Raw genomic sequence first — 27,678 nt, forward strand, 5'->3', positions numbered from 1 at the left:
TTGATCCAAAAGAAGCAGGGGAGTGGGGGAGGCATTAGCGACCTTCGGAGCAGAGGAGTTAGTCTGCTTTTATCTCTGGAATTGATGCCCCTTGGGTTAGTAATCATCAAGATCCCGGGTCAGAATTTATTCCCAAAAGGATTTATGTCAGATGGAGCCAGACATTTACATCAGTTTTGGCACCTTGAACCTCAAGCCAGTTAGAACCTGAAATTAACTACACATTGCATGAACTCTATGTGCCCCCCCTTGTAACATAACACAAAAGTTTAATAAACTCAACTCCAGCAAAGTCTAATAAGCAATGGAAACAAAAGGGAGTGTGGTTCACCCGCACTGAGGAAACCGAAGCCTATGGCATTGGCCACACAGCCTGCTAGATGGTTGTTTTATTCTCACAGCTGATCCACCTTCCATTCAATTCATGTTTCTTTTCTGCTCGCACCCTAAGCATTCATGATTCATGCTCAGCAAACATCCACAGGAATCTCCTGACAGGCTTTCCTATTTTATCTCATTTAATCCTCACAACAACTCTGAGGGATAAACTTGTTTTGTTAGCAAAGAACCAACTCCCAGTCTCAACATTCTATGTCCAGTGTCTGTCGGATACCTCTACCTGATAGTGTTCCTAGTAAAATATGCATGGTGCTGATGACCAGGCCCTTCTGACTTAGGCATTTTCCTTGTAGTCTTTCAGGCTTACAAATGAGAAGGGACCTCCCATTAGGAAAGCAAATTGACTGGGTTTACAGAATACCGCCTTCATCCATAGAGCACAGTATAAGAGGGGCATATGTGTATTTGAGAACTAGTATAAAAGCTATATCCACAGCAGGAGACATACAATTTAGAGAGGAAGGGCTCAGAGCCACAGACAGGGTAGCTGGTTCTCCCTTAGTCTGGAAGCCCTCCTGGGCAGGCACCTGGTGAGTGGAGGAGAGAAACAGCAGCCCCCACCCTCCTATATCCAGCAGGCACAGTGCAGCCCAGAGGACCACAGAGCTCAGCCTCAGCAGCACATCTTAGTAGCTGAGTTCTATACCCTGGGCCTCACAAAATCTCCTGAACCCCATGCAGCTATCAGTACTTTTACAGGTCTCAGGAAATTTCAGTGTGCAACAAAGTCAAGAACCATGGAGAAGCAGGGAAGGGACAGTGAGTGGGCCTCAGCTCTCTCCTTCTCTTCCCTCAGGTCCACCCTTATAGGGTAAATGGTTTGGTAAATGGTTTTCAGGCTTTTCTGCCCTCCCACCATTAGGATTGCCCTGCCTGATGGGGGCACCTGCAGTTGTTACATTGTTACAAGCTGTCTTATTTACTCCTGTGGCCCATGGGAGGGGTATTGAGATAGTCACCAAGAGAAGAAAAAGTAGGAGAGAGGCAGGAGAAAGAAGGGGCAAAAGAAGCCAGAGAAGCCCAGAGTGAAGACTTGCCAGGGGCTTGGAGGCCTGCCTGCCTGACTCCTGGCCCCCTGGCACTCATGCCTGCCATGTACCTGGCTGCTGTGATGCATGTAAAGCTCAATAAAAGCCTGAGAAAGCCATTGAGGGCACCAAGACTCTCCTTTATCAGTCTGCCGGATCATAGATAACCTACTCAGTGGCCATCCTGCCCCTACAACCCTCTTCCCCAACCAGGGTCACCAGGAGTACACAGGCTATGGTGGGAGCTGTGACCCCTCTGTGGGCAGCACTTATGCCCCCGGGGAATAGACACTCAGAAGAAAACAGTAGGCAAGGAGAAACCTACTCTCTCCCTCTGTGTATAGCTATAAGTAAAAGGCAAGGAAACCCACCTTCACCAATTCAGAAGAAACACACTATACAACAGAACAGAGCCATCAGCTTAGCAGGGGCAGCGATACTGGATGCAAAGCCCTGACATTGCCAAGACCAAGAGATCATAGCACATAAAAAGGGATTGAACCAATTGAGAAGATAACATGTTCATACTGGGATGACTGAATATTGTAAATTGTAGGGGAAAAATATTAGTTTTACACAAAATTAACCCACAATTTCAAGTTACAACTTAGAAGTCTAACAGAATTTTTGAGGAACTTAACATCAAGTTATAGTGAAATGTCTATGAGCAAATAAAAGGTCCCCACCCATAGCTTGCATGAGGAAGAGGGAGGGCCAAGTAGTGAAACTGGATGTCCATGTCTTGGCCCAGCCCCATTTCAGCCACTAGGCCACAGCTGTGAATTGCATTTCAATGGCACACAGGTGAAAAGCAGTGCTGCTTCCCATGTTTGACAATTATCCCATTCAGAGAAAAGTTTTTGTTTTTGTAGCTCAATTGATGTTTTATATACATCAGGGTAACATCCAGATCAAGATATAATTCTGTCACTCCAGAAATCTCTCATTTTTCAGTCATATACCACAACCACCAATTTTCACATAACCATAATTCCCATGACCATGGATTAGTTTTACTTTTTCATGTCTGTGGCTTATTTCATTCAACATAATGTACATAAGATTTATTTATGATGTTGGTATCAGTGAATATTTGGTTGTTCAGTTTAACTATTATGAATAAAGCTGCATGTATATTCTTGCAAACATCTTTCAGTGGGCAAACATATTCGTAACTTTTGAACATCTTCTGAGCCAATAATTCACAAAGTTTTAGAAGGGAATACTTGAGTCTGAATGGCATCAAAACTCACCAAAGTTTATAATTGTGGAAGAATTCTCCTGTGGAAGCCAGTCCAAATGCACAGGGACTAAGAGATGCCCTTAAAGCTAGGGAGCAGGGTGCTCTCTGCACCAGTGAACATGGCCATCACGACTGTAGGGTCCTCCTTTCTCCACGACCTCCCCAAGTGTGCATACTAACAGTAATGCCAAGTATAAGAGCAGAGAAGAATACAGGCATGTAGGGTAAAGAAAATATCAGGCTTTTCTGCCCTCCCGCCATCAGGATAGATGATGGATCCTTGTCCTGAATGCATGCCTGATGGCGGGCACCTGGAATAGGGTGTGGGCATAGGTAGATGGGATTCAGCTGAGCTAAGACTGTGCTTTTAAGGGTGGCATCACGGGGACGCCAGCAGCACCAGTAGAAGCCGAAGCAGAAGCTGAAAGAGAAGCCGAGAAGCAGCAGAACTCCAGAGAGCTCAGATAGAGTGAAGACTTGCTGGGGGCTGGGAGGCCTGCCAGCCTCCCAGCCAGCACCCCTGCCTGCCATATACCTGGTGAACCCCAATAAAAAACCTGCAAAACCACTGAGGACTCTGACTCCTCCTTTACCCGGTCTGCATGGGATCAGAAAACCTGCACTGTGGTCCAGTCCTGGGCCCTCACAAGGCATTTTAACTTCCTGCTGCTTTTGGAACAATTAGCACAAACTTAACATTTTGTAGGTTTAATAAAACACGGATTTATCACTTACACTTCTAGTCCAAAGTGGGATTCACGGGGCCAGAGCTGAGGTGTGATCAGGGTTATGTTCCTTCAGGAGGCTGCAGCGAAGAAAGCGCTGCCTGGCTCCCCCAGCTTCTAGGAACCTGTAAGGGCAGAACTGGACCACTGAGCAGGTTTACTGATCCAGCAGACTGGGTAAAGGAGTCAGAGTCCTCAGTGGTTTTTTGCAGGTCTTTTATTGGGTTTCACCAGGCATATGGCAGGCAGGGGTGCTGGCTGGGGGGCTGGGAGGCTGGCAGGCCTCCCAGCCCCCAACAAATCTTCACTCTATCTGGGCTCTCTGGCGTTCGTTCTTCTGCTTCTCAGCTTCTCTTTCGGCTTCTGCTTCGCCTTCTGCTGCTGCTGGCATCCCCATGACGCCGCCCTTAATAGCAGACTTAGCCCAGGTGAATCCTATTTACCTATGCCCACACCCTATTCCAGGTGCCCGCCATCAGGCATGCATTCAGGACCGCAAGGATCCATCATCTATCCTGATGGTGGGAGGGCAGAAAAGCCTGACATTTTTCCTTACCCTACAGTCCACCCCCTCAGGGTTTTCTGCCATATAATCCACACATATACAACTTTGTTTCTTAGCAAACACAATGTAGCCATGGCCCACAAAAGCAAATACATCTCAATATAACAAAATACAACAGAACACAAATAAGTCCAGGCAGGGCCCCAACCTAGTGCAAAAGACAATTATTGGTACCAGCAGATGAGCCACCAAATCTGCTGCCGAAGGCACTGCTCATACGAGGGAGGGGAACCACACACGGCATCTACTGTAACACACCAGGAGCCGACAGGTTTCCTGGCCTTCTCTGGCTGTAGTCTCGGCTACAAGCCACACACCGCATCCACCCCCAGGATGCACTCACTCTGGGATTGGCGATTCTATTCTGTTGGAGGTAATCATCAACCCTCAGGGTTTCTGTCTGCAGTCGCTTGCTCCAACATTCGACCTTCATAGCCACCATTGTGACGCGCAGACCCCTGCACTCAGGCCAACCCACTGCACAAGCACATGGGTCAGGGATCCAAACTCTACATGCGGCTTGGGCTCCACCCAAGCCATGCTCCCCACCCGTCCCCCAAGGACGGGTTCCTCAGCGCCTCATCCTCACTCGACAATGAGCAGGGCATCACCCACAGGTGATTTTACGAGACTCAGATCTTCCGCATACTTAGGCTGCTTAACAGCTGCTCAGGGCTTCCCAAACTTAGCATCAGTACCAGCTTTTGCCTTCTCAGTTGGCTTTTCTCCTCTGCCAGGCTGCTGGGCATACAGAGGCTGCTTTTGGCCACCAAGGCCTACTGGCCACCCCAGATTCTCAAAAAAAAAAAAAAAAAAAAAACAACCTGCCAAGGTCCTCCACCTTCTGGCAGGATTGTCAGTCCGAGTCCATCAGTCCAAGTCCATTAGGCCAAGTTCGTTGGCCTCTCCCTGAATCAGCAATGGCAAGCTCCGAATCGTGGTCCTCTCTTCGCCGACGATTCTGCTGCCTCAGGGGTCATTGGCTGGTCCTTTCCGGTGTCATTGGCTGGTCCTTTTGGGTGTCTCCTCCTCCAGGCGTGGTCTTATTCCGTAGCTCCCCGCCCTTGTCCACCAGTCCCTCCAGGTCTTCGGAGGGCTCCATACCCGTCTGCATGGATCATCTTGCCAACTTACACCATTGTAAGGGCAGGACTGGACCACTGAGCAGGTTTTCTGATCCAGCAGACTGGGTAAAGGAGCAGTCAGAGTCCTCAGTGGTTTTTTGCAGGTCTTTCATTGGGGTTCATCAGGCATATGGCAGGCAGGGGTGCTGGCTGGGGGGCTGGGAGCCTGGGAGGCCTGCCAGCCTCCCAGCCCCCAGCAAGTCTTCACTCTACCTAGACTCTATGGCGTTCGTTCTGCTGCTTCTCAGCTTCTCTTTCGGCTTCTGCTTCTGCTGGCATCCCCATGACGCCGCCCTTAAAAGCAGACTTAGCCCAGGTGAATACCATCTACCTATGCCCACACCCTATTCCAGGTGCCCGCCATCAGGCATGCATTCAGGACCGCAAGGATCCATCATCTATCCTGATGGCGGGAGGGCAGAAAAGCCTGACATTTTTCCTTACCCTACAGACCCCTTGCCCCACTTCCAAAAATTTAATCATTGTGACCTAACTCCCCTGCCTGTTTCCACTTTTAAGAGCCCCTGTGATTGCATTGGGGCCACCTGGGTAATCCACGCTCCTCGCCCTCTTTTAAGCTCAGCTGGTCAGCATCTTTAATTCCTCTTCACTGTGCAGCACAACATATTCTGATTCCAGGAGGGAGATGCAGGTATTGGTGGGAGCAGGGGGAGGAGGAGATTATTATTCTCCTTCCCACAAATGCACCAGGTTTATATTTGGTAGACTGGAATTGGTTAAACAGCGCCCTTGTTACTGTCACAAAATTTAAAAAAAGGTGTGTCTCTCACTGGGAAATTCACAGCTTATTTAACCAGATCCACAATATCCATTCATGCCCAGAATATTGGTTAAAAACAGCCTCTCTCTCTCCCAAGTATTTCAAACCTGTGCTCCCCTGGCAAAGGGAAATGGAGAACTGAGGCAATTATTCAAAAATTCCTGTTTCCACTAGATATTCTCTGTGAAACATTCTTCAGTTTGTGTGTGTAACCGAACTAATCAACTTCTCCCTAGGCTGTTAGTCAAAGTGTTTTCTGGTGTGTGTATGTGTGTGGGGGGTGCTAGACAATTATTAAGGAGCCTTCATCATTGTAAGGGCAGGAAGGGGCACTGAGCAGGTTTTCTGATCCAGCAGACCCAGTAAAGGAGGAGTCCTGGAGCCCTCAGTGGCTTTTGCAGGCTTTTATTGGGATTACTGGGTACACAGCAGGCAGGGGCGCTCGTGGGCCAGGAGGCTGGCACGTCTCCCAGCCCCCAGCAAGCCTTCACTCTGGGCTCTCCAGCCTTCTCTCATGTTCTGTCTGCTCTTCTCATGGCTCTGCTTCTCTTTCGGCTTCTCTGCTCCTGCTGGCATCCCCATGACACCATCCTTAAAAGCCCAATCTTAGCCCAGGTGAATCCCATCTAGATATGCCCACACCCTACTCCAGGTGCCCACCATCAGGCATGCATTCGGGACCGCAGGGTTCCTTCATCGATCCTAATGGCGGGAGGAGAGAAAAGCCTGATACTTTTTACCTTACCCTATAATCTTTTTCCCGTTTTTCCTTAAAACTCTGACTCATTAGATTTTTTGCACTGACTTTATTTTGCTTTGCTTTTGTTAATAGTGAATGATCCTATTTGTTTGTTTTTCTAGCTAGAATTCCAAGAGACATTTCCTGTTTGTTTTTTTTTTCCCACTGCCCACAAATTCCCCAGAATTTTTCTTCTGTGACTGCTCTCATTATCCTGCACAGAAGAAATAAAAATTAAAGGTAAAAAGCACATACCCAGATCAAGTATTGTGATTGCTCTATATTCTAGAGTAGAATATAAGTGTGTTCTGGTCCAGTATTCAAAGTTAAACTGCTCTATACAGAACAGCAATTTAATTGTATAATATTCAAATTAACTTTGCACACTCACAGCTTGAATTTTTCACTGTTCCTGACATTTTTGCCCAACCCCATTCCTCATACTTTCTTAACCAGTTTTCTCCCCACCCCCCAATAACTATTAATGTCTGTTTGAGAAGGGGGCGGAGCAACATGGCGGCGAGGAGTCACTGCGAGTAAGATCTCCCATTAAAAAAAGTTAATAGGGAGGAAAAGCGGCAGGTCCCAGTGAGAACTGGGACACGGAAGATAAACGGACGACTCCAGCAAACTGCCCGAAGAAGAAAGTTGCCATAAAAGAGGACGAGAAGGGAGGGAAGCGCAGTACCCTGCTCCCCTCCCCCGCCCACAGAGGCGGCACTCTCCGACCCGCAGAGACGAGGGAAACAACAAACCAAAACGCCCAACAAGAAAAACGGATGCAGCAAGTGGGACTGTGAGTGGAAAGGAACTATTTCAGCCACCACACCCCGTGAACGGGAGCTGAGGCGAACCCTGCAGGATCCACCGCGGAGGTGAGCTCCAGGCGCCATTAAAGAGCCCCGCCCCCCAGGAGGAGACCAGCACCAGCACACAGCCCCAGCCGCCCGGTAAGCTTGCACGAAAGCGGCGCTCGGATTGCAGCTGCCCAGGGCCCTGCGCCTGCGACCTAGGCTTGCGGGGAGACGGCGGAGGCCCTCCCTGAGTGAGCAGGAACAAGGTGCCCAGGCAGGGGAGCGGGATTCAAAAGGTGCCATTCCCGCGCCACTGATCTGGGCTACAGCCCGTGTCCTGGAACTGAGGGCTTTGGAACTGAGACCCGGGCGGAGGCCCTCCCTGAGTGAGCAGGAACAAGGCGCCCAGGCAGGGGAGCGGGATTCAAAAGGCGCCATTCCCGCGCCACTGATCTGGGCTACAGCCCGCGTCCTGGAACTGAGGGCTTTGGAACTGAGACCCGGGGCACGAAATTAGGGGCGTGGGTTCCCCACGACGGTGGGGCACAAGGCAGACACAGCACCCCAAAGCCGTTGAGGTGTACCCTACCATCCCCGCTCTGCTCCCTGTCCCACGGGGTGGAAAATCAGCTCCCCAAGGGCTCTAGGAGAGATCTCTGGTGCCACCTAGCGACTTGACCCCAGCACAGGCTACTGAAGGAGCTAGTGGCCAGCTGGGGAGTTAGCCCACACCGGGCCCCTTCCGAACAAGTAGTCTGAGCCCACAGGGAGAGCGAGCACCCACAGCCGGGGCAGACCAGGCACGCAGAAGAGTGTGCCTGAGACCAGAAGCACAGGGAGTGTGTCCCACATCACCATTTTAGAACAGGGACATTTCTTCAGTAAAGACTACCTGCAGAAGGCTTCCTCAGGAGCCAGAGGTGAGCGGGGGAAGTTCGCCCACGCCAGACCCCCTCTGGCCTGCAGTCTAAGCCCAGAGGGGAGCAGGAACCCACCGCCGGGGCAGACCAGGCGCACAGGGGAGTGTGTCCCCACATCGGCATTTTAGAACAGGGACCTTCCTCCAGTAAAGGCTGCTTGAAACTGACAGATGACTCCTGGAAGAACCAGAGGGGAACAGAGAAGCCCACCCAAGATGCCGGCAAGTCCCAACAACACAGTGTCCCAACGCATACGGCAAATTAGAAAACAGACAGTAGGGAGGAGAAGAACCACACGCAACCTAGCAACTCTCCAGAGAAAAAGCACACCACAAAAAGAAATCCAGCCCCCAGATTGCAACGACAATAACTTGGAAGAATTTCTGAGCCTTCCAGAAAGAGAATTTAAAATTGCCGTGATTAAAAAACTGACAGAAGTCATAAAGGAAAACAATGATAAGGGAAAAATAATCAACGATCAGAAGAATGCAATTGAGTCCCTAGAGAGGGAAAACAATGGTCAGAAGAAAGAAATTGAGTCCCTAAAGAGGGAAGTAAAAGAAATGCAGGAGATCAAAGAATTAATGGAAGAACTAAAGAATTCTGGGAAAAGCAATGAAAGCAGAATAGATGAAATGGAAGAACGAATAAGTAATCTTGAAGACACAGAAATAAAAAGAACCAAAACAGAGAAGGAAAGAGAAGTACGAAGGAAAAAGAACGAAGAAAGACTTCGGGAACTATCTGACTCCATGAGGAAAGGAAATATAAGAGTTATAGGAATACCAGAAGGAGAGGAGAGAGATGTAGGAACAGAGAAAATATTCAAAGAGATAATTGAAGAGAACTTCCCAAATGTGAAGAAGGAGCTGAAAATTGATATACAAGAAGCAAGAAGAACACCAAACTTCCACGACGAAAGGAAAAATACAGCAAGACACATAATAGTAAAGCTCCCAAGAATCCAGGACAAGGAAAAAATAATGAAGCTGGCAAGAGGGAAGAAACAGATAACATTCAAAGGAAAACCAATCAGGCTGACATCAGACTTCTCCGAAGAAACACTACGGGCAAGGAGAGAGTGGAGGGACATAGTCAACAGACTCCAAGAAAACAGATGCCAACCAAGAATACTCTATCCCGCAAAGCTCTCCTTCCTCTTTGAAGAAAGAATATGGACCTTCCCAGACAAACAGAAACTCCGGAATTTCATTGCAACTAAACCCCCACTCCAAAAAATACTACAAGGAGTCCTAAAGCCAGAACCTCAGAGCGATGAATAACAATGAAAGAAGGCCAAAAAAAAAAAAATTATTAAAAGAATAAATAAATAAAATCAAAGGAAAGACAAACACAATGGCAAATACAGATGTTAACATATCAATATTAACTCTAAATGTAAATGGACTAAACTCTTCAATAAAAAGACACAGAGTTGCAGCCTGGATTAAGAAACAAAACCCAACCTTTTGCTGTCTCCAGGAAACACATTTAGCTACAAAAGATAAAAATAGGCTCAAAGTTAAAGGATGGAAAACAATCCTACAAGCAAATGGACCAAAAAAGAAAGCAGGAACAGCTATACTTATATCAGATAAAACAGACTTCAAACTCAAAAAGATAAAAAGAGACCCCAATGGTCACTACATTATGATCAAGGGGACAATACTTCAAGAAGAAATAACACTCATTAACATATACTCACCAAACGAAGGAGCACCAAAATATATCAGACAACTGTTGTCCTCTCTGAAAACAGACATCAGAGAAAACACATACGTAGTGGGAGACTTCAACACACCACTATCAACAATGGATAGATCAACAAGACAAAAAATAAGTAAAGAAACCAAAGCTCTAAATAAAGACCTAGAGCAATTGGGCTTAACAGACATCTATAGAACACTAAACCCCAAAAAAACGGAGTACACATTTTTCTCAAGCGCACACGGATCATTCTCCAGGATCGATCACATACTGGGGCACAAGACAAACATCAACAGATACACCAAGATTGAAATCATATCAACCATCTTTTCTGACCATGAAGGCATCAAACTAGAAATAAACCATAAAAAGAAGGCAAGGAACTTTCCTACCTCATGGAGATTAAAAACCACACTACTGGAAGACCATTGGACTAATGAGGAGATCAAAGAAGAAATTAAAAAATTTTTTGAATTGAACGACAAGGAGGACACCAATATCCTAAATGTATGGGATGCAGCAAAAGCAGTAATAAGAGGAAAATATATAGCAATAGAAGCTCACATCAAGAAACAAGAAAGAACGCAAAGAAACAACCTAATCTCGAAGCTCAAAGATCTAGAAAAAGAACAACAAAAAAACCCCAAAACCAGTAGAAGAAAAGAAATAATAAAAACCAAAGCAGAAATAAATGAAATTGAAACTAAAAAAACAATCCAAAAGATCAATGAAACCAAGAGCTGGTTCTTTGAAAAAATCAATAAAATAGACAAACCCCTAGCCAGGCTCACAAAGGAAAAAAGGGAGAAAGCACAAATAAACAGGATCATCAATGAAAGAGGAGAAATCACAACGGACACAGCAGAAATCAAAAGAATAATCAGTAACTACTATGAACAGTTATATGGAAACAAGTTTAACAATCTAGAGGAGATGGACAAATTCCTACAACTCTACAATCACCCAAAGCTAGATAAAGAAGAAATAGAACACCTAAACAGACCAATTACAATTAGCGAAATTGAAATGGTAATCAAAAACCTCCCCAAAAACAAAAGCCCAGGACCTGATGGATTTACAAATGAATTCTACCAAACATTCAGAGACGAATTAGTGCCTATCCTTCACAAACTCTTCCAAAAAATTGAGAAGGAAGGGACAATACCAAACACGTTCTATGAAGCCAACATTACACTAATACCAAAACCGAACAAGGACAACACAAAAAAGGAAAACTACAGGCCAATCTCCCTAATGAACACTGATGCAAAAATCCTCAATAAAATTTTAGCTATCAGAATCCAACAATGTATCCATAAGATAATTCACCACGACCAAGTTGGATTCATTCCAGGGGCACAAGGATGGTTTAACATCCGAAAATCAATCAACGTTATCCAACACATCAACAAAAAGAAATATAAAAACCATATGATAATATCAATAGATGCTGAGAAAGCTTTCGACAAAGTGCAACACCCATTCATGATAAAAGCCCTTGAAGTTCTTGGGATACAAGGAACATACCTCAACATCATAAAGGCCATCTATGACAAGCCAACAGCCAGTATCATTCTCAATGGTGAAAAGCTGAAAGCAATTCCATTAAGATCTGGAACAAGACAAGGATGTCCACTCTCACCATTGCTTTTCAATATAATACTGGAAGTCCTAGCCAGGGCAATAAGACAAGAGAAAGACATCCAAGGAATCCAAATAGGAAAAGAAGAAGTCAAACTATCACTATTTGCAGACGATATGATATTATACATAGAGAACCCCAAAAACTCCACAGAAAAGCTAATTCAACTCATCAATCAGTTCAGTAAAGTGGCAGGATACAAAATCAACACGCAAAAGTCAGTAGCCTTCCTATACACAAACAATAAATCTGAAGAAGAAGAAATCAAAAAGACCATCCCTTTTGTTATTGAAACAAAAAAAATCAAATATTTGGGAATAAATCTAACAAAAGAGGTAAAGGACCTATACAAAGAAAACTATAAAACACTGTTAAAAGAAATAGAAGAAGACACAAAGAAATGGAGAGACATCCCCTGCTCATGGATTGGAAGAATAAACATTATTAAAATGGCCATCCTTCCAAAAGCAATATACAGATTCAATGCTATTCCAATCAAAATTTCAATGTCATTCTTCAAAGAAATAGAACAATTATTGATGAAATTCATATGGAATCACAAAAAACCCCGAATAGCCAAAGCTCTCCTGAAAAAAAAAGAAGGGAATGGAGGCATCAGACTCCCAGACTTCAAACTATACTACAAAGCCATAATCATCAAAACTGCATGGTATTGGAACAAGAACAGACATACAGACCAATGGAATCGAATAGAAAATCCAGAAATAAACCCACAGATTTATGGTCAACTAATCTTTGACAAAGGAGCAAAGACTATGCATTGGAGCAAAGAAAGTTTGTTCAATAAATGGTGCTGGGAAAACTGGGTCGCTACATGCAAAAGAATGAAGCTTGACCACCACCTCACACCATACACAAAAATCAACTCAAAATGGATTAAAGAACTAGACATAAGACCTGAAACCATAAAATATATAGAAGGAAATATAGGCAAAACACTACGTGATTTGCACATCAAAGACATCTTTACAGACACATCACCCAAAGCAGTGATAGTGAAGGCAAAGATAAACAGCTGGGACTATATCAAATTAAAGAGCTTTTGCACAGCAAAAGAGACAATAACAAAAACAAAGAGAAACCCCACCAACTGGGAGAACATTTTTGCACCCAACACTAATGATAAAGGACTGATCACAAAAATCTGCAAAGAGCTGATGAGACTCAACAACAACAAAGAAAATAATCCAGTCAAAAAATGGGCAGAAGAGCTTAAAAGAAACTTCTCTGAAGAGGAAATGCAAATGGCCAACAGGCATATGAAAAAATGTTCAACATCACTTGTCATCAGGGAAATGCAAATCAAAACTACCATGAGATACCATCTTACACCAGTGAGAATGGCACATATTAAAAAAACTAGCAACAACAAATGTTGGCGAGGGTGTGGAGAAAAAGGAACTCTTCTGCACTGTTGGTGGGAGTGCAAACTGGTCCAACCACTGTGGAAAGCTGTGTGGAGATTTCTGGACCTACTAAACATAGAGCTTCCATATGACCCAGCAATTCCACTCCTAGGTATTTACCCAAAGGACACAGAAACATCAATTCCAAAGAACACCTGCACCCCTATGTTTATAGCAGCACTGTTTACAATAGCTAAGCTTTGGAAACAACCCAAATGCCCAAAAATAGATGACTGGATCAAGAAGATGTGGTACATATATACCATGGAATATTACTCAGCATTCAAAAAAGATAAACACATGCAATTTGCTGCAACATGGATGGCGCTGGAAGGGATCATGCTCAGCGAAATAAGCCAAAAAGAAAAAGAAAAATACCGGATGGTCTCACTCATAGCAGGAATCTAGAAAACTTAAATAATGGACCAGGAAAATGAATAACTATAAGAAAGTGAAAATCAAAATCAACAAAAAACTATGAACCAGAGACACTTTTAGGGGGGCGGGGGCGGGAGGGGAGGGATTGGGGTCAGAATGGGGGGCTGCAATTGTATGGGGAATATAACAATAAAATTTATAAAAAAAAAAAAAAATAAAATAAAAAAAAAAAAAAATAATGTCTGTTTGTTCCTAAAACATACTTTGCTTTGTCAATTTATCTATGTAAACAACCAATATTTGCTTTACTACATGTAATTCTCTCAACCCCTCCCATTTTTCTATAAATGGCAACATTTTATCTTTCCCTATGACTGAATACTACTCCAGTGCTGATAGAGAACATCTTCTTGAGTCAAATCTCCTTCAGCCGGGCTGCCCTGGTGGCACAAGGGGTTAAGCACTGCACTGTGAAGCAATCCCCAGCCTATGCAGGCTCTGCAGTTCAATCTCTGGCTGGGAGAAACCCAGCAGACCTCTCCTGACTCGCCCACCTCTCCCCTCAGCAGTGTGCTTTGGTCAATCTGTCTGTTCTGTTCCTCGCTCTGTCTCTGGTGAAGCCTCTCACCCCCGCCCCACACACACACCTATGGCCTGTACCCCAGTTCTTGTATGCATAAATAAATAAATCTTTTAAAAAATACTCTCTCAGTGGTGGTCAACAAAGTTATTTACATGTTCTAGCTATTGTAAATAATGCTACAATAAACACTGTGGAATATATATTTTTTGAGTTAACGGTTTCATGTTCTTGAGATAGATGCCCAAAAGTAGGATTCCTGGAGTTTTAAGGTAAATCCAGATTGCTTTCCAAAATGACTATACTAATTGATATTCCCACCAACAATGTTCCTCTTTCTCTGCATCCTCTGGGTGTGCAGGGAGGGGATCCTTTCAATATGTCCCATTCTTAGGATTGTGACATAAGATTTCATTGTAGTTTTGACCTGAATTTACCTTATTGAAAGCAGTGGTTAACATTGTTCCATGTCTCTTGCCTGATACTCTCAATTTTTCTTTCTTAATGTCTTTTAAAAGAATAAATTACTTCAAATGATGAGTTTATTTTTTGATCACTGAGTAATATTCCATTGTGTATATATATATATATATATATATATATATATATATATATATCACCTCCTCTTGATCCAATTATCTATTTTCTGATGGGAATGTCCAAATACTACCTTAATCGAAAATAAATAAATTTTTAAAATGAATAAATTACTTTAGCATTCTCAAAAACCAGGAGGAATGAAACTATGAAGTTGTGAGGCTTATTTTACTGAGACACACAGAGAAAATAACTTTTATACATCAGATTGCTTGGTGCTGAATCTTTTTCATTACAGAGTATTGGGGGTAATTTCCTCCATCCTGAAAAATTTATATACATTGGACATGAACTTTTGCATTCATTTTCAGAGGGTTTCTTCCCCACTCCCATTCATGAAATCATCGACATGTTAAGTTGCAAGAAAAACATTAGCACAGGTGCAGGATACCAGCTGGAACCCATGAAAAGAAAATAAGCAATTTCAAAAATAATGAAAAAAATTGTAATTAAAAATGTTGAAATGGGAGATGTGCATTAAAGACTTGCAGTGACAGATAATTACTCCTTCAATGCCTGAAAGAAAGGTCCTCATCATATCTCATCTTCTTTTGTATCTCTAGTATGGAAAGCCATGACTGCCCCTTTCCATGGATAGCATCCCAATGGTTCTAAGTGTGAAACTGATAGAACTGCAACACAATCACAGATAAAAAGAAGTCTATGATCATAAAAATACTTCATAGGCAGATATCAGCATGAATTTCAGGATCCAGAATTGGTGATACCAGAGCCAGAAACCAGATTTTCATAAATAAGATAGTTTGACCCTTTGATCCTACATGCCAGATGGCTGAACTATGTTTGTCTTTATTGGTAAGATGGGTTTCTTGTATTCTCTGTCAGAAGATTGTACTTTGTTTTTTTATTAGTAAGTACTCTTGATTCTTAAAATCCAAAAAAAAGATTGACTTATAAAATGAAAACAGTGACAAAACAACTCACTAGAGTGGGGTCATGAGGACAAGCTCCTAAAAAAAAAATAAAGAAGAAATCAAACCAGTCCTAGATTTGAATCATAGCTCATTTGTTTATTAAATGCAATTTATTAATTATAATACCTATAGCAAATTATGGAATATCTTAGAACCTCACTTTTCTTCACCTATAAATAGGAGATAATCCTTCCTACCTTATCAGTGCCTTGTGATAATGAAATTTGATGACATTTGTGAAAATATACACAGGGGTAGAAACATATAAATATTTCCCTATTCATTTTATCTATTAGTATAAACTTGCATAAAACATTTAATATCTCTCTATCTTGTTGCATCACCTATAAAAAGAAAATGCTTCCTTAGATGAACATGAAACTCTATTTTTTTCTCTTTCAAAAAAAATAACAAAAGATCCTCTTGATAATGACCAAATAAACTTCTTAGTTAAAATTATTTCTTAACCTGATATTAGTAATTTTTTTGCAAATTATGCTAAAACTGGGCAACACAGGACATTCACAAGTAGAAAATAGACCAGAAAAAAAATTTGTTATTCCAATAACAAAAAAATTTCTCCCCCAAATCACTTAAATTTCAGAATATGAACAACTTGTAGAAGTTGGAGTAAATGAAATCTGAGTAGCAGCATTAATATCCCTAGCTGCAAATACATCCTCAGTAAAGTCAAAACATAACACTCTTCATCTCAGGCTTCCCTAACCAGGATGTGTCAATCAAACTGGTGAGTGATGAAAGGGAGGGATGGTGGAACTGTAAAGAAACTTCTAGAATCCCAGTGACTCAAAGAAAGTGACCAAGACAGGAGGAGAGAGGTTTAGCCAAGGTTAGAAAAAGGAGTCACTAGTTTGGGACTTTCTGTGTTCCCCTAAGCCCCCCATCCCAGAGTCATTGTCAGAAAAAGAGAAGTCCATCTATACAAAATAGTATTGACCTGAGTCCAGGGGTGTGCATCAAGACCCATGCTGACAAAGGCTCTACTTGATTATAGCACCTAGGATCCAAAGCAAAAACTTATTTGTTTCTGATTGTAGGAGGGGTGTCTAGTTTAATTTATCAGTTTGTTGGTCTAGAGACAGTGGAAGGTCAAGTTGAGGAGACCAGAAAAGATGTGAATAAAGAAGAACTCAAACTTTTTAAAAGATTCCAATCCTATGCCAAGCTAATTGAATAATGATGTTGTGTATATCCCACATCTGTTTTGTTGGTCTTGCACAAGGTGTAATTTCAACACTGAATCTGATTGATCTTACACACTGTGCAGTTTATCCAGCACCATTATCCTTCCTTCATCTTCTACCCCCCCATATAATTCAGTTATATTACTATACCAGTCCTGTAAGCTTTGAGTTCACAAAGAAATAATAGGCATTCCGTTAGAAAGTAAGAAGTAAGATTGTTGCGCTTTTTTTCAATTATTATGCTCTTATCTAGAGAAAACCCCACAATGTCAGTTAAAAAGCTGTTGGAATTAATCAGTGATTTCAGTACAGTGGCAGGATACAATATTGACATATAGAAATCAATTGCATTTGTTTATACTAATGGTGAAGTATCTGAAAGAGAAATAAAGAAAACTATCCCATTCATAATAGCATCAAAAACAAACAAAAAAATTGTTTAGGAATAAATTTGATGACAAAGTGAAATATCTGTGCAATAAAAACACAAGACTTTGCTAAAAGAAGCAGAAGAAGAATCAAACAAATGGAAATATATCCAAAATATAAAATAATTATACTACCCAAAAGCATCTACAGGGTCAATGCAAAACCCTTCAAAATACTGAAGGCATTCTTCACAGAAATAGAGGAAATAATCTTAAAGTTTGTGTGTAACCACAAAAAGAAAAAAAAAATCCTGAAAGCCAAAGCAATCCTGAAAATAAAGAACAAAGCTGGAAGTGTCATGCTTCCTGATTTTAAATTATACCACAAAGCCATAGTAATAAAAACAGTATTGAACTGTCACCAAAACAAATATATTGACCAATGGAATAGAGAGCTCAATTCAATCCCAATATATACACCAACTAATGTTTGACAAGGGATTTAAGAATATCCAATGGGGAAAGAAAATATAGAACAAATCATGCTAGAGAAACTGGGAAAACACATGTAGAACAATAAAATTGAACCCCTATTTTTTACTACTCATAAAATTAACTCCAAAGGAATCAAATGGATAAGAGCTGACACTTTAAAACTCCTAGAAGAGAACTTGTGAAAGACACTTGTTGATATTGGTCTTAACAATAATTTTTTAAAACATGATGCCAAATGTACAAATAAACCAACAACAAAATAAAAAAGTAATAACTCAAAAGGTTTTACACTTCAAAAGAAACAATTAATGAAGGAAGGGAGTAGGAAAAAATTTTCCCAACTACATATCAGATGATAGGTAAATACCCAAAATATATTAATAACTGAGTCATTAAATAAAACAAAAAAATCTTATTGCAAAATAGAAAAAAGCTAAATAAACATTTTTCTAAATGGCAGACATGCATATGAAAAATGTTCAGTATCACCAATCATCAGGAAATATAAATCAAAAATCCACTGACCTATCACCTCACACCTGTTACAAAAGCTATCAAAAAGATAAGAGAGCAGTTGATGGCAAGAATGTGTGAAAATGGAACACCTATACATTGTTGGTGAGAATGTAAACCTCTATGGAAAACAATATGGGAGTTCTTCAAAAACTTAAAAATAGATATACCATAAAATCTAGCATTTTTTTTTTTCTGGGTATAAACCTAAAGGAAATGAAAACAAGATTTCAATGCTGTGATAAAACTCCCTGATTTATTTTTTATTTTTTTAAAAGATTCATTTATTTGAGATTACAAGAACTGGGGTATAGGCCAGAGGTGTAGGAGGGTGAGAAGATTCACCAGAGACAGAGCAGGGAACAGAACAGGCAGATAGACTGAAGTACACTGCTGAAGGGAGCAGCGGTCAAGTCAGGAGAGGTCTGCCATGCCATGTGGGTAACTCCCTGGCTGGAGATTGAACTCACACTGCAGAGGCTGTGGACAACTCCACAGCAATGCGTTCAATCCCTTGCACCACCAGGGAGGCCCAAAACTCCCCCATTTATCTCAGACTTATTTTCAATAGTCAAGGTACTAGAAACAACCAAAATTCCCATCAACATCTGAAAGGATAAAAAGAATGTAGTACATATACATATGTATGAAATATTCAGTCCTAAGGAGGATAACCTTACATTTGCAAGAACATGGGTAGATTCTGAGCACATTATGCTAAGTCAGATAAATCAGTCAAAGACAAAGACTATATGATAGCAGTTTTTTGAGGAATCAAAATGAGGAAACTATAAAAATTATGGTTATCAGGCCTCCCTGGTGGTGCAGCGGTTGAGTGCTGGGTTGAAAAGCTGCCCACAGCCTCTGCAGTGTCATTTCGATGCCCGGCTGCTCCCCAGCCACCAGAGGAGAATCCTACATGGCATGCAGACCTCTCCTGCCGCCCGCTGCTCCCCTCAGCAGTGTACTTCGGTCCTTCTGCCTGCTCTGCTCTCCCCTCTGGCTCTGGTGAATTCTCTCACCCTCCCGCGCTTCTGACTGTACCCAGTGCTTGTATAAATAAATAAAAATAAATCTTTAAAAAAATTTGAAAAAATATATGGTTATCAGGGCAAGGTGAGAGGTAGGGGAAGAGTGATTGTATTTAAAAGTACACACAAGAAATGAGTATTAAAAAAAAGAGTGATCTAATGCACAAAATAATAAATATAATATAATATTATATTAGAATAATGTTATATCAGTCTTTGACAATCACAATAAAATATAGAAATATATCAGAGTAACACACTGTATGCCTTAAAATTATACTGTTGCATATAAAATGTATTCAGTAATAAATTTGTCTCAATCTGCCACAATTCTGAGAATAAACTTTGTGAGAAAAAGTAAGAATTTGTATTTCCTATAAATTGATACCACAGAGTTCTCAGTTGCCAGAAAATTTCTCAAGTAATAATACATTTCCTTTTTTAAAGATTTATTTATTTATCCATATAAGAACTGGGGTACAGGCCAGAAGTGCGGGGGCGGGGGTTGTGTGTGAGAGGATTCGCCACAGACAGAGTGGGGAATAGAACAGGCAGACTGAAATACACTGCTGAAGGGAGCAGTGAACAAGTCAGGAGAGTTCTGCTGCATCATATGGGTCACCTTCCTGGACCCTAGCCGGGTATCGAACTTATGCTGCAGTGGCTGCAGGTAGCTTCATAGGTTGTGTCTTAACCCCTTGCACCACGAGGGAGGCCCCTGCATTTCCTTTTGACTGAAATAGAAATAAAGTCTTATATAAGAATAATCACTTGACTTTTGTTTTGAACAAAGAAAAATTGACTGGGGTGATTCAGAAAGGTGTCTTTTAAGAATACTATTTTAGAGAAAGGACAAAGGATGAGAAATCTGAAAAACACTTTCAACTCCAGATTCTACTTGTATATTTCTTTTATCAAGAACATGTCCTCTGTTTTTTCCCTCCTGCTCCTGTTTCTCATTCTGATGAAAATTCATCTAAAATGTAATTCCCTCCAGGGATCCCCACCTGAACATCCTCCTTCTCCCTCCTGGGTAGATAGTCTAGCATCTACCCCATTTCCATCTATGCACTCTGTTTTCAGGGCACATGTGATTCCTCTCACCGTGACACTTAAAATACTCTGCATAAATTTGTTTTTTAATCTGCTCTACATTTTAAAGCACTTGAGAAACAGTATCCTTTACTTTTATAAGCTCACCAAGGAGCATGGAACTAGGATCTCAATATGTGTGTAGAATGAATACCCACAACACTTTTACTCTTTTTCCATGAAAAGTTTTATATAAGAACCACTAGTTTCTCCAATGAAGGACATGAAAGGGGAAATGTATGTTTCATCATTCTATTTTTTTATGGTGAAAAGGAATACTTTATGAAATTGTAACAATTGCCAAATCTATGGTTATTGCAGATAATGTGTGTTACTGGGAAGAAGAGGCAGGAAGGGGCAGAAGACCAGTGATACGGAGTATAATTTATTCTTCCATCATTTGGAATCATCCCTGAAAACAATAGGGTTGTCCATGTTCTTGAAATCTTGCAACTTTCCCTGTGCGGCTGCTATTTGAAAGCAATAACCATCTAACTCCAATCTTATTGGACTCTTTATTCAGAGAATGCAACACATAATTACTTTCACTAATTATGCAAAATATCTATCCTTGTCATCATTAGCCAATGTTTTATGCTAATAACAAATTAAAACCACTTTCAAAAAAAAATAAGTTCCTTAGACAAAAGTTATGGGAGAATTGGGAGGAATACATACTTTATATGTATCTAACCATTTCAAAGCTAAATAAAAGTTCTTTGAAGTTCAAGGTCACAATCCTAGTCAAGAGATTACTCAATTTCAGGAAAAGTAATAAATATCAGGGGCCAACAGTTAACAATTAATTAATTTGTAAACTATAAAGTTTTATGGAGATTTTAATGAATACATTCCTAATACTCTACACAGTATTTACAAAAATAAGCACATATATATAGTGAAGGAAGCAATGAAAACTTATATAGGAAGAAAAAATGTTCAGGAATGAATTCAATTCAATAATAATCATTTACTGCAACCCAAGGCTCTGTGTGATATCAAAGCATGTAAAGATAAATCAAGCAGCAACTATAGAGCATCCATTAGACGATGAACTAGAAATGAGACCAAATGTAGAACTCTGGAGAACACATCTGCCAGGATATAAAGACTTGAGAGAGTTCGTAAGAGTTCACTGACTATGGCACCTAGGTTTGGTGTAATCTTTGATTAAATCTTAGAAATAAAGACTAAAGAAATTGCTGGATGATATGGTAAATGTAGTTTTAATATTTTGAGAAACCCCCATACTATTTTCCATAGGGATTAGACCAGTTTACATTCCCACCAACAGCAGAGTAGGCTTCCTCTCTCTCCACACCTTATAATGACTTGTTAGTTCCGGTCTTTTAGATCTGGCCCATTCTCATAAGTGGGAGATGTATCTCTTTGTGTTTTTCATTTGCATTTCCTTGATGATAAGTGATGATGAGCATTTGTTCATGTGTGTGTCGGCCATCAGTATGCCTTCTTTGGAGAAGCGGCTGTTTAGCTCTTTTGACCACTTTTTGATTGGATTATTTTCTTTTTGTTGAATTTTTGCATATTTTGGATATTAGTCCCTTGTCAGATATATGATGTATAAATATTTCCCCCCATGCAGGAGGACATCTTGTTTTAATGATAGTTTCCTTTGTTATGCAGAAGGTTTTTTTTATTTTTATATATTCCATATGATTTTTTTTTTTACTATTGGAGTTAAGTCTCCAAAGACATTAAAAAATAAATTTGAAGGAATAGATTCACTCCTATAGGGTTCACTGCAGCACTATTTACAATAGCCAAGTTATGGAAACAATTTAAGTGCCCAACAACAGATGAGTGGATTCAGAAAATGTGTTATGTCTATGTTACATATATATACATACATGTTATATGTAACATATACAAAATGTTATGTTATCCAGCTATTAAAAAAGATTAAATATTGTCATTTGTGACAACATGGATGAACGAAGGTCATGCTAAACAAAATAAATCAGAAGGAGAAAGATGAATGCCATATGATTTCACTTATATGTGGAGTATGAAGGAACAGACAAAACTAAACAAAGGAACAGACAAAACTAAACCTAGACAAACTCTAGAAATATGAATGCAGAATTGAGGCTACCAGAAGGGGAGGGTGAAGTGGGGAACAAAAGAGGGAAGGACCCCCAATGAACTACAGTGAAGGATTATTGGCACTTGGGTGATAGACCTGGTGTGGTAAACTAATGTTACTTCAATAAAAAAGACACCATTTAATTAAAAACAAAATTGATTAAAGAACTGTAATGATTTAATATCAAAGTAGATCTTGGTTCAGATATTTAGATTAGAACTGATATCTAGCTAAATCTTACTCCTGTCTCCTTCTGTATCCTTTTGTGTTTCCATATAACTATAAAGTGAAGGCAAGAAACTGCTATTTTTTGGTCTTTCTGAAAACTGTGCTGTTTTGGTAGAGGTGAGTTTGGGGGGACAATGCCATCTCTAAATATGGTCCCCTGACATGGAGCTTAAATATGTGACTCTCTCCAAGTACATATTTCAGGTTTTGTGTGCTTATTTTCAAAGCCCATATGTCAATGTTTGCTCCACAAGATACTAGATTCTCTGTAGATGCTAACTGAAGGAAGTATCTCAGTCTTTGTTCCTGTGTCTCTATGCCTCCTCTTTGCCACCCATTCTCACACACACAATGCACTGACACAAGTTACATGGTTATGCCTCGGCACAATTATTATTTCTAACTACTTCTAAGTGTTATTTCTAACTACTGTTCCTACTAATAAAAAGATCTTAATCATTTCAACTGAAGTATCTATGGAGTCCCTTCTATGGACCTCATAATATGTTAGATGTCACAGAAATACACTACTGAGAATATATAATCTTATGGAGAAGAAAAGTATATAAACGTATTTATATATAAATTTATTTATACTTATACATGTATATATTTCAATGTTTAATGTATATGTTATCTTATGCTAATTAATTTTGCTGCTTTTAATGAATAGCAAATGTTGATGTTATGTTATCGACTTTAATCCTTCAAGCAACTATATGGGGTTAATGAACAGGTTATCAGTAGTTCCATTTTAAAATGAGAAAGCTGATGTAGGTAGTTAATAACAGCACATTACTATACAATTGGTATGTAACATTGTCAAAAAAAGTAGTCACATTTTCTGAAATCTGGTCTACTGCTCCACAATTGCCTAACTTGTCCTCTGTACAAAACTTGGTAGAGGCAAATGCTCACATTATCATAAAGGGATTCTGGGTCAGAATACTTGGAACTATGACATTCTCTTGGGAAAAGAAAGTAGAGTGAAGAGTCTGAAAGTGAATGGGGCTCAGGGCCAAAATGGGAGTGTGGTTGAGTGGGAATGAAGCCATAATAAGAGTGAACAATGCTGAGTGGGCTTGGGAAAGATACCAGCTGGAAAGTAAAAAGCAAAATGGATAGATACTACTGCCAGACTGATATGTGATTGAAGCAGGGTGAATCAGTAATTGAAAGACACAACTTTCTTCCAGGAAAAGACTTCACATTTCTGTACTACCAATAACAGGAACTGCAAGAGGCCAAGAATTAATCAAATGACTGAGTATATGTAGATTTATCAGAATTATGGCAAGGTAGTTTAAGAAATAGGAGATATTTCTCACCAAATTGATTTAACATAAAAATTACCAAAATGCCCAAGAAATTTAAAATTCAACTCTAAAAGTTATGTAGAACTGCAAAGGACCTAGAATACTATACAAAAACAATTTCAAAAACAGAATAAATGTGAACTTTCACTTGCCAATTTCAAAACTTACTATAAATTTATGGTGTCAAAACAGTATGATGTCTGTAAGTGTATGGACATGCTAATTAATAGAATAAAATTGAGAGTCCAGAAATAAATCTTTATTTTTATAGTCAAGTGATTATTGGCAAAAGTGGCCAAGTAAGTCATTAGGGAACTGGATAATCTCTTCAACATATGGTTAAAACTCTATGTAAGGACAATCAGAAACATACAAAACAAGATTAATTTTAACCCTTACCTCACACCGCACACAATTTATCCCACAAAGTGATCATCATTTAAATATAGGAGACAAATCTACTATCTATTTATAAGGGAAGGAAATCTTAATGACTATATGGTTAGGCAGAATGTTCCTGATGTGATACTGAAAACGTGATAAGATGATAAAATTGGACTTGTCTCACATTTTTGGATTCCATTTATTCAGTTCAATAAGGTAAAACAGACAGGTGGTATAATCTGATACACTGAAACTTCTTTGTGTCAGTAAGTTTGCAGGTCATCTTTTTTGCTCTGGGCCAACAAGCAGTAATAATAATAGTAATAGTATCCTAAGGCTACTATGACATATCAGCATAAAATAATTACCTAAAATAATACAAATTTATTATTCTACTGTTCTAGAAAACAGAAGTTAAAAGTCAGTTTCTATGAACTAATGTTAAGATACCAGTAGGGTGGTTCCTCTGGAGACTCTAGAAAAGAATCCATTTTCCTTCCTTTCCACCTTCTGTATTCCTCAATTCCTAGATATTACTTCTATTTTCTACAGCATCAACATAGCATCTTGACAGAAAATCTTCAAATTGTGTCTCTGCTCTCATCATCATTACTTTCTTATCCTGACCATCCTGCCTCCCTCTAATAAGGACCCCAAGTAATCCAAGATAATAACCCTATGTCAAAATACTCAATTTCATCACATCTACAAAGTTCTTTTGTACTGGAAGGTATTATACTTCACAGGTTCCAGATGTACTAATGGGGGTTATTTAGCCTATTAATGCAATTGACAATATCATTTAAAATGATAAACATGAAGTTGTCCTCTGTATCAATTCTTTTTTTAAAGATTTATTTATTTATGCATACAAGAACTGGGGTATAGGCCAGAGGTACAGAGGTTGAGAGTATTCACCAGAGACAGAATGGGGAACAGAACAGGCAGATTGACTGAAATACACTGCTGAGGGGAGCAGCGGGTGAGACAGGAGAGGTCTGCTGTGCCATATGGGTAGCTCCTTGGCAGGGGATTGTACTCATGCTTCAGTGGCTGCAGATAGCTTCATAAGTTGCATTTTAACCCCTTGCACTACCAGGGAAACCCTGTTATAGAATTTTAATTTTCTTTTGAGTTTTGAAGTAATTACTCCTTACTTACTTTCTATTGGATTTCTCAGCTAAATTTGACAATATTTTAAATTCCAATGCTAGAATTTTTACCCTTCTTTAATGTAAGAAAATATTGATTACATTTTCCCTATGGTGACAATTTCACATTTTCTTACTGAGCAGAACAGGATCTACCTTTGGAAAGTGTTATATATCATGGCAAGAGAAGTTTGATATTTTAACATCTGTATCCTGCCATTCCACTCTCTAATTAGAGGTAGTTATTTTTTTTCCAAAGAAAAATATATTCAGTTCTTCATTTTTATTTAGAGCCTGCTTTGTTCTAAGAAAGTTTTAATTATTATTATTTAAAAATATGTGTCTGTGGTAACTTAATGCGATATAAAAATTTCAAAGGCACTTTTTAATGTTTCTCCTTGAAACCAACTCAAAATTGTAAAAAGCTTCCAGGACTCATTAGAATCATGTTTTTGACTCTAGAAACAATTTCAGATGCTAGGCTGGAGTTGGCACAACAACAACTAATATCATGGATTGCTCTCTTGGGTGCGTGCCTAGAACAATGTGGACACCCTCTACTGCCCCTGAAATCTGGTCTGTTGTCCAGGTCGATCCTACCCCACTCAGAGCCAAGGGGAGTCTAGGGCAAAGGTGGATGTAGGTACTCCCATCTGGATAAACCTGTTCCTCCAGGTGCATGAAGGCTAGTAGCCTCTCTGTGCTTGGGGAATCCTACTTGACTCAGATGTTTACTTCTCTTCATGTTGAAGTATTTCCCAGTATTTATAGGCTATTCTCAAAACGTCCATATGAAGTAGGCATCACAGTTATCTTCATTTATCCCCATTTTACAAATTAGGACTCCTGGGTAAATCTGAAAATAAAGTCTCCATCTTCTCAATTTTCATGGCATTTTTTGTGTCTCTAGTATAAGGCCTAGAATATTTCTTTCCTTAGTTGCTATTTCATTGATTTATGCGGAACTTCATTTTTTTAAAAATCAGCACTACGCAACTGAAAATAAAATTTGGGGAAACTGCAAAGTAATTAAAACCTTGTTGAAATAGCTTGATGCTAGAGGAAAAATAAGTGCAAATATTCAAATACAGAGAGCGTCACATCCAAACAACATATATTCAAAGAACCCACATAAATTAACTAATTAGTATTGTTACTGCCTGTTTTTTAAGTTCAATAGACAATTTAAGAAAGTGTTTTGAGCAATTGAAAGGAATAAATTCCATTGCTGATTTGTACCAAGAGAAGATGATTCAAGTGATTGGCTCAATAAGTCTTTTAGAACATTTCATTTGCTTTGCACACTGGAATAAGATCAAAATGAGATAATTTATTTGCCTATGTTTTGAAGAATGTTACTGTGCCCTTCAAATATGAAACATTATTGTTACTAGAAGAAATCATTTTATAAACCTTAACAATGTTAAAGCTGATATTAGAGGCATGTCATTTAGACTCATTAGGATTGACTGGACAATTATAGTGAGTTCTTGTCACCTGTGATTCTGTGATCCATCATCATGATAATAATAACACTAGCTATTATTTGTTAAATAGTGTAATCTGGGTTCTTTATGTTTCATAACCTACTTAACATTTGCTGTACTTCTGAGAGTTCTGATCTCCATTTCATCTCCAATGAAGAATGGGAGAATGATAAGTGGCTTGCTCAAAATCACACAGCTCATAAGAGGACTGAGCATCTTCTATACTCAAAATAAAGTCTAATTGATTCCAGATCCCGTCTTTCATCTTCAAACAACACCATGCCCTGATTTCCTCATTGTCTCTTACAGACATTTCTACTCCACTGGAATTTTTATACTGATTATTGTCACTCTTAATTTCTTATGTAAATCCAGTAACTTACAATGTAGGTATCTGGGAAAATCAAATGGCTTGAAATATTTAAATTTTTAAAATGCATAAAAAAATTTGATGAGAAAGTATTCTTCAAAACTAAATATTATCAGTGTTGTTATATTCAAGGATGATGTGGGATCCAACAGCTCTCTTCTGTGAGAGTAACTGTTTCTCAGTGGTTTGATGAAAAAACAGTATCTGACATGAACACTGATACCTACATCCCACCTCCTTACTCTTAGAAAATAAATGACTCATCCTACAAAAAGAAATTAAATATTGTTTTATTATTTTTCATAAAACAGGGATCTCTAGTACAGCATGGTACAATAGGAGGGTTTTTT

The sequence above is a fragment of the Talpa europaea genome, assembly GCF_964194135.1.
Source record: "Talpa europaea genome assembly, chromosome: 6".
Lineage (NCBI taxonomy): Eukaryota > Metazoa > Chordata > Mammalia > Eulipotyphla > Talpidae > Talpa > Talpa europaea.